Raw genomic sequence first — 10,956 nt, forward strand, 5'->3', positions numbered from 1 at the left:
GAAATCATATCCGAAAGTGTACGGTGGAACCGTTCTGTTAGCCCATTTGTCTGCGGATGATAGCTCGACGTGGTTTTGTGGGCAGTACCAGCAGCGTGGAGAACTTCCTCAAGGACTGCTGACAGAAAGGTTCGGCCACGATCACTTAAAAGAGTACGAGGTGGTCCATGCCGTAAGAAGATGGCTTGCAGAAAGAAATCTGCGACCTCAGAAGCGCAGCCGGTACGTAGAGGGGCAGTTTCTGCATACCGTGTTAAGTGATCGACAGCGGTCACAATCCATCGATGACCAGTCGAAGTGAGAGGCAATGGTCCATACAAATCGATGCCCACAACTTCGAATGGGGCAGAAGGACATGGCAGCGGCTGTAGCATACCGGCAGGGGCTGAGGTCGAGCGTTTACGACGCTGGCACGAAGGGCAGGACGCAACATATTTAGCGACACTTGAGGAAAGGCCTGGCCAAAAGAATCTGCTTTTGATGCGGTCGTAGGTCTTGTAGAAAGCAAGATGGCCAGCTGTGGCGTCATCGTGGAAAACTTCCAAGATGTTGGCTCGAAGACAGCGAGGGACGACTGGAACCCATCTGTTTTCGGTAGGGTGGTAATTGTGGCGGTAAAGGGCTCCACCAATGGAAAGGCGAAATTTGCTTAGTTGGCGGCGCGTTCGGCTGTTAGGTGGGGATGTTGAACCGTCGAGAAGATCCAGTAATCGTCTGCAGTACGGGTCGGCTCGTTGGAGAGAAACAAGGTTTTGTAGTATATCTTGACCGGCGGTTTGCAAAGGGGCCATGGGCAACGCGAGCGGAGTTGTTGAAGGCGATGAGTTACTTTGAGACGATGGCTGTGGGCAGTGGGTGGTCGGCTGTGGGCAACGGGAAAGAGCGTCGGCATCACTGTGCTTTCTCCCCGACTTGTAAGTCACAGTGAAGTCATATTCCTGTAGACGGAGTACCCAGCGGCCAAGGCGCCCCGAGAGGTTCTTGAGGGAGGATAACCAACACAGGGCGTGGTGGTCTGTTACCACGGAGAAATGGCGGCCATACAAGTAAGGACGAAATTTTTGCACTGCCCAAACAACGGCGAGGCACTCTTTTTCAGTTATGGTGTAGTTCTTTTCAGCGGGAGTCAAAGTGCGGCTTGCATAGGCAACTACTCGCTCCGAGGAGGAATCCGTACGCTGAAGAAGGACAGCACCAAGACCGTGACCACTTGCATCGGTGTGAAGAATAGTGGGTGCTGACTCATCGAAGTGGCAGAGGACCGGTCCAGAAGTTAAAGCTTGTTTCAGGGTTTGGAAAGCTTTTTCACAGTCTTGGGTCCAGATGAATGCAGTTCCGGATGTGAGTAATTTGTGAAGGGGCGAGGCTATTGCTGCAAAATTTCGGATGAAGCGACGGAAATAGGAAGCCAAGCCCAGAAAACTTCGTAGCTCTTTCTGGCGAAGAGGCCGGGAAAAATTGAGGACCACATTGATCTTGTCTGGATCTGGGCGTATACCTTCCTTGCTTACAACGTGGCCCAAGACTTTGATTGAGGTACTGGCAAAGCGACATTTCTTGGTGTTCAGCTGCAAACCAGCATTGCCAAGGCAGGTGAGGACTTCATCCACACGTTGAAGGTGTTCAGCGAAAGTGGACGAAAAAATGACGATATCATCTAGGTAGCATAGGCAAGTCTTCCACTTCAAGCCACGAAGTACAGTATCGATCATACGCTCAAAGGTGGCCGGAGCGTTGCAAAGTCCAAACGGCATCACGTTAAATTCGTAGAGGCCGTCTGGTGTGGCGAAGGCTGTTTTTTCTTTATCGGCTTCGGCCATGGGAATCTGCCAACACCCTGACCGAAGATCGAGACTCGAGAAGTATTCTGCGCCGTGTAACGTGTCGAGAGCGTCGTCAATTCGGGGCATAGGATAGACGTCTTTCCGGGTTATTTTGTTAAGCGCTCTGTAGTCCACGCAAAAGCGCACTGAGCCATCTTTCTTCCGGACCAGGACAACCGGCGAAGACCAGGAACTGCCCGAAGGGCGAACAATGTCCCGCTGAAGCATGTCGTCCACATTTTCTTGAATGATTTTGCGTTCTGCGGATGAAACGCGATAGGGACGACGGCGGACGATACAAGAACCATCGGTTTCTATGCGATGAGTCGCTGCTGATGTTCGCCCAAGAGTGAGGGAATGGCTATCAAACAACGCCTTGTGCTTGGTAAGGAGGGCGAGTAGTGATTTTTGATTTTCCTCGCTTAGTTCAGTGCTGATGGTGGATGTAAGGCTCGAAGACGTAATCGCTTGTCCGGAGGCATGCTGGAGTGATGCTATAGGGCAAAGCGCAAGACGGCCAACTTCCTCGTTTAGAATAGAAGCAACCTTAGTGCCTTTAGGAAGCAGAATCGGCTCAAAGGCAATGTTTAGTGCGGCGATGAAAGCTGATCCCTGTGAAAAGCGAACGACACAAGGCGGTATTATAACTCCTTTGCGAGCGAAGTTCCCAGCTGGTATGGCAAACAAATCTCCATCGGCGATACTGTCACACGTTACGGAAAACACCGTTTCTTGGCCGGGACACAAGACACAATCTGCGGCAGAGACCAACCGCGGTACGGAAGGATCGGATACACAGTCAATTCCTGTCTCAGTGAGGTGAATCGCAGGCTCGCGGCAGGAAATTACTGCAGACGATGCTGATAAAAAGTCCCAGCCCAAAATAATTTCATGAGAACACAGAGTCAGCACCGCACACTGAACGTAATGTAGGAGCCCGTCTATGGTAATCCGCACTGTACAATATCCAGAAGGCCGAATCGCATCACCATTTGCCCCACACAAGGATGGCCCGGAGTAAGGAGTTCTCACCTTCCTCAGACGTGAACATAACTGTGCACTAATAACTGACACACTAGCCCCCGTATCAACAAGTGCCTCAATACGCAAACCTTCCACTTCCACCAATAATAAGTTCCACGGACGTTCAGGAGGAGTTGTGGCATCTTCGAGCAATGCAGTTTCCCCCCCAAAAACTGCAGGTGCTAGTTTTCCGAAGGGTCGTTATTGGGAAGTGAGGCAGGACGAAGAGGGGACAGCGAGCGACGGTAGGGCGAAGGCGATCTACGTCGCGTTGGCGTATTACGCTGAGAAAACTCAGGAGAATCGCGAGGCGGGGAAGAACGGCGATTAGGAGGGACGTATGTGCTTCTACCGGTACCGTAAGCAAAGCGGGCGTTGTCCCGCTCATCAGGAGCGTACCCTCGGCGTTCATCCTGCTGGCGTCTTCGGCAAAAACGGGAAATGTGGCCCCGAATTCCACAGTAGTAGCAAACCGGGCGGTCCCGAGGGAAAAGCTGGCGGTCGGGGCGCACGTGCGCGTAGTACGCCTGGGCACCCCGAGAGGGGGCAATGGCCGTCAAATGTCCGGGAGCAGTCGAAAGCGGAGGCGATTCCACGAACAAGGGGTGTTTTGAAGCGGCCTCCGCGTATGTCGTCATGTAAGGGGCAGGAGGAGTCGAATTTGCCGGTGGGTACGCTGTCATGGATGCCAGTTCTTCCTTGATTAAATCCCGCAGCGGAGATGGGCTATGGTGGCAGTGATCGCGTTGGAGACACGGTGAGGTACGGGTGCCTAGCTCCTCACGAATGATTGCGCGTATCAGAGTACGCAAATCTGTGTTCCCATCCAGAGGAGCCGGCTCAGGCTGAAGGCGAAGTGACTGCAACTGATCAAGGCGTTGGCAGGTCTCCCGCACATCGCTGACTGTCAGGGGATTCTGGATAGCGAGGGCGTTAAAGGCAAATGAAGCAATGCCCTTCAAGATGTGCCGCACCTTGTCAGCCTCTGGCATGCTTTCGTCCACCCGGCGGCAGAGGGCGAGGACGTCCTCGATGTAAGCCGCATATGTTTCGTCGGGACGTTGGACGCGAGAACCCAGATCTTTCTTGGCGCCATCGACGCGAGCTGACGGGGTGCCGAATGCTTTGCGTAAACGCTGAGTAAAATCGGTCCAGTTCTCGAAGGTTGCCTCGTTGTTGAAGTACCATGTCTTTGCGACCAGGTCTAGGTGGAATGGAACATCGCGCAGTTTAAAAGCATCATCCCACCGGTTAAATTGGCTGACTCGATTATACTGGTCGAGCCAATCTTCAACGTCTTCACCCCGAAGACCAGCGAAGGAGGGAGGGTCGCGCTGGTGGCCTGTGATCACCCATGCCGAGGGCGGTGGAGCGCTGTGTTCCGACGCGCTTTCTCGTTGCATCGTTGGCTCGTGGAGCGGGAGACGTCGACCCGAACGGAGCTCCAGGGGTGTAGCTGGGAGCGGCAGAGGACGGGGCCGACAAGCAACTCCACCACTTGAGAGAGGAAAGCAGGAAAGCAGGCCTAATGCAGGGCGGTGTTTATTCCGGCGGTCGTTACTCAGCAGCCACCCGAACCAGCGAACTCCGATGATGATTACGATCGCGTGAGCCCAGCGATACGATGATGACACCGAACGATGCGTGGGCGAGACGATGCTGATGATAGTGTGTTTGGACACAATAGGGAGAATGACCACTCAAGCAATCAATGTGAAGACAGCGCTCACAATATATATATATATATATATATATATATATAGTTACGGTGACGTGAAGGAAGACGTGTAGCCAAGCGGTACAAGAGGTATCCGCACAGTATATTTACAATCGCGAGAGCACCCCGCAGGCCAGGCGCAAGATCCTCTTCTACTTCGACATCTAGCTCGTTTTCTGAGTCCGCGTGCGCTGGCGGCATCTTCTTTCGGCTAGTATCTGGCACATGTCCCAATGTGGTGCATAGGCTATGCACGTACCGTAGCATAACCCCCGCGGCGGAAAGCGCCGTCTCGGTGCTAATTATAGCGACGCGGGTCGCGGACCGTGGTACGGTTTGAGGCGGGCTACGTGAACAACGTCCGTTGTTGAACGGTGGGAAGTTGGCGATTGCATGGCCGGTGTTATTTCGTACGTGACATCGGTGACTTGTCGGATGACACGGTAAGGACCAGAATAAGGAAAGAGGAGTTTTTCAGAAAGTCCCACGAGGCGCGACGGCGACCACACCAGAACAAGTGATCCCGGCGGGAAGTAAAGGTTTCGGTGTCGGGAGTCGTAGCGCGCCTTTTGGGAGACTTGTGATGAGAGAAGGTTACAGCGGGCAACTTAATGAGCGTGGTCGGCACGAGTGATGGCGGCTTCGGCATACTCAGTTGTGGGCTGAGAAGGCGGTAAAAGGGTGTCAAACGGCAAAGATGGCTCGCGGCCGTAGAGCAAGTAGACTGGGGACGAGCCTGCAGTGTCGTGACGGGACGAATTGTAAGCGAACTTCACGTAAGGCAACGCCACGTCCCAGTCGCGATGGTCGGTGGAGACGTACATCGACAACATGTCGGTAAGCATCCTGTTGAGCCTATCCGTGAGGCTATTGGTCTGCGGATGCATAAGCAGTGGTGACCTTGTGTTGCGTTGCGCACGCACGAAGAAGATCCTCAACAACTCGGGACAAAGCGGCCTAGATCAGTAAGAAGCTGGCGAGGTGCTCCATGATGAAGAATTACATCGCGTAGAAGGAGGTCGGCAACGCCGGATGCGCAGGGGAGAGCACGGGTAATGGCATAGCGTGTCGCGTAATCGGTGGCGACTGCTACCCACTTGTTGCCCGAGGTAGACACCGGAAACGGACCGAGGAGATCAACACCAACACGATAAAACGGCTCAGTGGGATGTCTAACGGTTGTAGGAGACCGGGCGGGGACGCGGTGGGTTTCTTGTGGCGTTGGCATAGGTCACACGTGGCCACATAACGTTGGACAGAACGGTAAAGGCCGGGTCAAAAAAATCGACGACGCACACGGTCGTACGTTCGGGAAACACCCAGTTGACCAGCCGTAGGTAGGTCGTGAAATTGTTCGAGGATGTCTAAACGAAGGTGGTTAGGGACAAGTAGGAGCTCAGGGCCATCTGGGCGGAAATTCTGGCGGTAAAGGATGCCATTCTGGAGTCGAAACAGATGAGTGGTAGGTGCAGGGGAGCCGATGGTGAGACTGTCGATGATGGATTTCAAAGAGGGATCGCGACGCTGCTCACCACCGATGTGGAGTAATCCCGAAATGGACAGAGGTACGAAACAGAGGGCGAGAGGTACGGGGATCGTTACCCCGCACCTCCACCAAGATGTTACGGTGACGTGAAGGAAGACGTGTAGCCAAGCGGTACAAGAGGTATCCGCACAGTGTATTTACAATCGCGAGATCACCCCGAAGGCCAGGCGCAAGATCCTCTTCTACTTCGAACTTCGACATTTAGCTCGTTTTCCGAGTCCGCGTGCGCTAGTGTCATCTTCTTTCGGCTAGTATCTGGCACATGTCCCAATGTGGTGCATAGGCTATGCACGTACCATAGCATATATATATATATATATATATATATATATATATATATATATATATATATATATATATATATATATATATGGTTCAGGTAAAAGATATGAACAACTTTGCGGTTAACTTGTTTATTAGAAATTAGTCCAACAGTTTCGAAAGTGGAACTTCCTTCTTCAGGGACAATCTTACATCTTACAATTGTAAGATTGTCCCTGAAGAAGGAAGTTCACCTGCGGGCTGCTCTGTCTCTCTGCAGGGATCCATTCCTGGATGCCCATATCAGAGCAATGCATGGGCCCGGGTACCCCCTGAAAGCCCGGGCCCGTGCCGGGTAAGCAGTTTAATTCTTTACAGCCTCGGGCCAGGCGTGGGCTCGCGGTTTTTGCGCTGTTGAAAGTTTGAACAAAATTGACCCCCCCCCCGTACACACCTTAGAACAGAGCTTGCACGCTTTGGTTGTATACTTTTCTTACCTTTAAAACTTGCCTGGATTTATTTCGCCTTTAGCTCTTGAGGTCTGAATGTGCAAATATACATTCATGCATACTTATGAGTTAACAACGTTGAAAATGTGAGACCATGTATGGATGTATATAGCGATATTTCAACCTCTGCGATTGAAAAATCCCGAATAAACGCAGCCAAATTTCCACGGCAAGGAAATAAGTCTACAGCCAAAGTGTGCCAAAACTATCATTGCTCTGCCTGGAGCCATGTAAATATGTCTGTCCGTGATGATGTTTAGGTAGGGCAGCGTTCCGCACGAATTGCCAAAGCACGCGCTAAGACAAGTGCCTCATCTGTGTCGGGCGGGGGATACTAAGGTATGCAGCCGCCGTTATGTTTCCTGGAGAGTTAAGGGCGATTACGGTGGTCGGTTGTGAGTGTGGTGCGCGCACTATCCCTATAGCAGACGTACTGGTCATCTGCGTAGCGCCTCGAGAGATGGTGGACTCGAGCATCTTCGGCCCTTGTTGTAGGTAGGGTGCATGTGTATAAGAATCCGTGCCACACTGAGGCAACGTGGAATACTGGATGGGACGGGTTGAGGAGCATCCCGCGGTTTGGGACGTGGTCTTCTCATGTCTCGTAGTATCTGCATGCTTGCCTTGTGGGTTGTGCAAGACGTTGGAGGCGGGAGATTCGCTGCGCCTCGATAAGCTCCAAAATGTTAAGTAGTCTGAGCTGACGACATTTTCGGTGCAGGTATACACTGGTAGGCCAAGGGCTCCCTTGGACACCTTGCACATGAGAGCCTCAAGCCTGCTGTGTGCGCTTGGCTTGAGGGAAAAAATGGCGGAGTTTAGTCGGCTCAGTAGAATGGCTTGGACAATTCTGCTAGTGGCGCACTCTTTGATGCTACGTTTCTGCCCGTGGATTGTGCGAATCAGGTAGGTGAATTGTAGAATTATAGCTTTGAGTTGTGGTAGAAGTGCAGTTCCTGAACCGTCGTGATAGAATAATACGCCGAGAATTAGAAGGGTGCTTACTTTTGGTATTCGAAGATTATTTCGGGGTCCGGTGTAGGGAGGAGTGTGCACGGTCCCTAGTTAGTGTCTTGAGTACCAGTACCAAGAGGGCCTATGTAGATGGTGCATACATAAGGCCTCGCCGTTTAAGGTCGGTTACTGCTTCATCCAGAGCTTGCTGAAGGGCGCCTTGTTGGTCCCCACAGAAACGAGTGGCTGCCAACACAGTAAAGTCGTCCGCATAGAGCGCGTGGTGGGTGTAATGGATAGAGTCCAGTTTCTTGAGTAATGAGAAGAAAGCAATGTTTGAAAGCGGGCGGGGAAATTACTGATCCTTGGGGTACACCCTGGGCGGGTGTGTTCAAGGTAGAAAACTGCGTTGTCCCAGTCTGAGTTCCACTGTTAAGCATGAAAGGAAAGCTTTGAAACTTGTAAATCCGGAGTCCGCAGTTTGCGGTACTGAATTCTTCCAGGATAGAGGAGTGTGAGACGTTATCAAATGCAGCGTTTAGATCAAGAGTTATGATCGCCTTAGGAAGGGTTTTGCTTGGAGGGTATTGTCCTTTCAGTTGAAGCGGAATATTTGCACTGAGAGTGTGTGCTGGAAACCAACCATGGCAATAGGTAAAATGTTTTGATTCTCCAGGTAAGCGGCGAGGCGTATGTGGATTATGTGCTCAAAGAGCTCGCCCACACACGACGTGAGAGCGATCGGTCTGAGGGATGTTGCAGAAATTGCTTTTTTTGTGCTTAGGGATGAGGGTGACGACCGAGAGCCTACACTAGTACGTTCCACCGAGTGATTATTTTACAAGTTGAGAAGGGAGTCTTGGGTGCCTAGATCGAAAGTACGTAGGCGCCGGTTGGTGAAGCGGTCTCTTGCTGGGGTTGTATTGGGCGCGAGTTAATTTAACTATTGCTTGTTCAGGATCTCCTTGAGTGAAGGGTGCGTCCAGATTGTGGTTGGGCTGTCCGTTATACGGCTAGGTGGGCTAGGATGAGGAAAGGGGTGGTCGAAGAGCGGATCGCGTGTGGAGTGGATATTTGCTGGTGGAGAAAGATCACCCCTGCGTATGAGCTGGACAATCTTAGTGTTTGTGGTGGTTCGAGATTGAGAGATGTCTGTAAGGTAGCGGAGCAGTTGGCAAGTTCGTTTGCTGCTGAGGTTTCATTTTAGTTGGTCGCAAAATGATCTCAGTTTTGCTTTTGCTGGGTATGGAGCTTGCTGAGTAAAAGTGCCGACGCGTTTTTAAGGGTTCGGTTGTGGCGCTGCCGCTGCGAACGCTTTGCAAGGCTACGCCGTGCCTCTCGATGTGGAGGAGACGAGTATGAGCAACGGGTGCGTTGTTTGTGAGGGCCATTTTCCGGGTGTGGTGATGTGGCCGCTTTTCGATAGCAAAAGTCAATTCAATAATACTGTCTTCGATCTGAGGAAGGGTGCTCCGGGTCTTGTAGAAAGGCTGTAAACGTAAATGCAAGGTTAGGGTAGGTATTCCTCGAGACACTGTTGCCCTACCGTGGGCATGGTAAGATCGTTTTGGAGGCGAAAGTTGTAGTTTTGGACCGTGCGATGGAGGAGGGTGCCTTTCGGGAAGGTTTGCTTGTAACACAATACGTAGTGCGTAGCATTAAATTCTCCTACCATTAGTAGGCGGTCCCGTTTGGCTCCTGGCTGCTTGAATGACAGTTTTGATGGCCCGGAGGGAGGCAGATGGGGCTATAGATACTAAAAATGTAGGGGCGGGAGGCTGTATCTAAGGGAGTGTTAGAGATATCTCCAAGGATAACGTGGACTTAAGCAGGTTGCGTGCTGAGTATGAGGTAGCAGTTCGACCAAGTGGATTATGCAAGTAGGGGACATAGCTGCTGAGATTGGGGTGGGAAGCGTTTGACTTTTTAGGGGCCAATACATCAGGTGCGTAGGTGCTATGTAGGGGCCCAATTGGTCACGCTTGTTGTTGAAAAAGCAGCAGTTCCATTGCCAGATGGTGCGGTGGGCAGTTGGGTTGGACGACGGAGTCAGGATTATGGGGGCAAGGATGGATAAAGGGGGGCAGGATCGGATGGTGTAGTCGCCTTCGGTTTTTTGTGCGGTGCGAGTATGGTACCTTCGAGATTTGATATCCGCTGCGCATGTTCCTGGGCGGCCGGTGTCAACTGACCTACTGTGCTTTTCAGGTAAACGATGCGGGCGGTTATCGGCTCGAGTAGGCGGGCGTCTCATGTGATGACCGCAGTTGTGTCTAAATCAGGGATGGAAGGCACGAGATCAGTGTGAGTTTGAGAGTTTTTTTCATCATTTGGTAATGTTAAGAACGATGGTTAAGGAGACTTGCAAGAGCTAGAGTATTGTCCCTGTAGACCAAAAATGGGGCTGTCCGTTTCCGTTCCATGTATTGTCAGGAGACGAGAATTCTGTAACGTTTACTATTTCGCTATGAAGCAATTTTGATAATCGAATCAAACGTAGTATTTACGAAGTCGTTCTAGCGGATGCGCTTGTTTTTTGGAATGTTTTCGTAAAACAAAAATTATTGCCGTTTTCTCACGTTCACGATAAAGTTGGCTTTTCCGGGGGGTTTTTTTGCTCGCGCAGGTGAAAAAATACCCAAACACTGACCAAGTCAAGCTTCACCTAAAAAATTCCGACTGCAATTAAAAACCGGGGCATCTCGCTTTGAGAGCGAGTATTCAACCTAGTACGCCATGACACTGTGGGTAACGCGCACAGCGCCACTCAAAGGTATCTCTTCTAGTTCACTCCCACCTCACTGGGAAATTCAATTGTGATGCTAAGGCGTACTTCTGAGGTACACTGCAGCTGAGCCTAACGAGGCGGGTTCGATCCCGGACGCAAAGTCCGCTTCTCATATGGAGGCGAAAAGCGAAAAAGCCCGGTAATCCGGCCGCGGTGGCCGCTTTTCTGATGGAGGCGAAAGGCAAAAACGGCCGTTTTTACAAGATTTCGGCGCACGTTAAAGATCCCCAGGTGGTCAAAGTTAATCCGGAGCCCTCCACTACGGCGCGCCTCATCGCCTGCGTTGCGTCGGCGTGTTAAACCCTACAATCAATCAAAACGCCCGTCAATGACTG

This window comes from Haemaphysalis longicornis, unplaced genomic scaffold (genome assembly GCF_048455015.1).
Source record: "Haemaphysalis longicornis isolate Haplotype H1 unplaced genomic scaffold, Haemaphysalis longicornis Haplotype H1 scaffold_10, whole genome shotgun sequence".
Lineage (NCBI taxonomy): Eukaryota > Metazoa > Arthropoda > Arachnida > Ixodida > Ixodidae > Haemaphysalis > Haemaphysalis longicornis.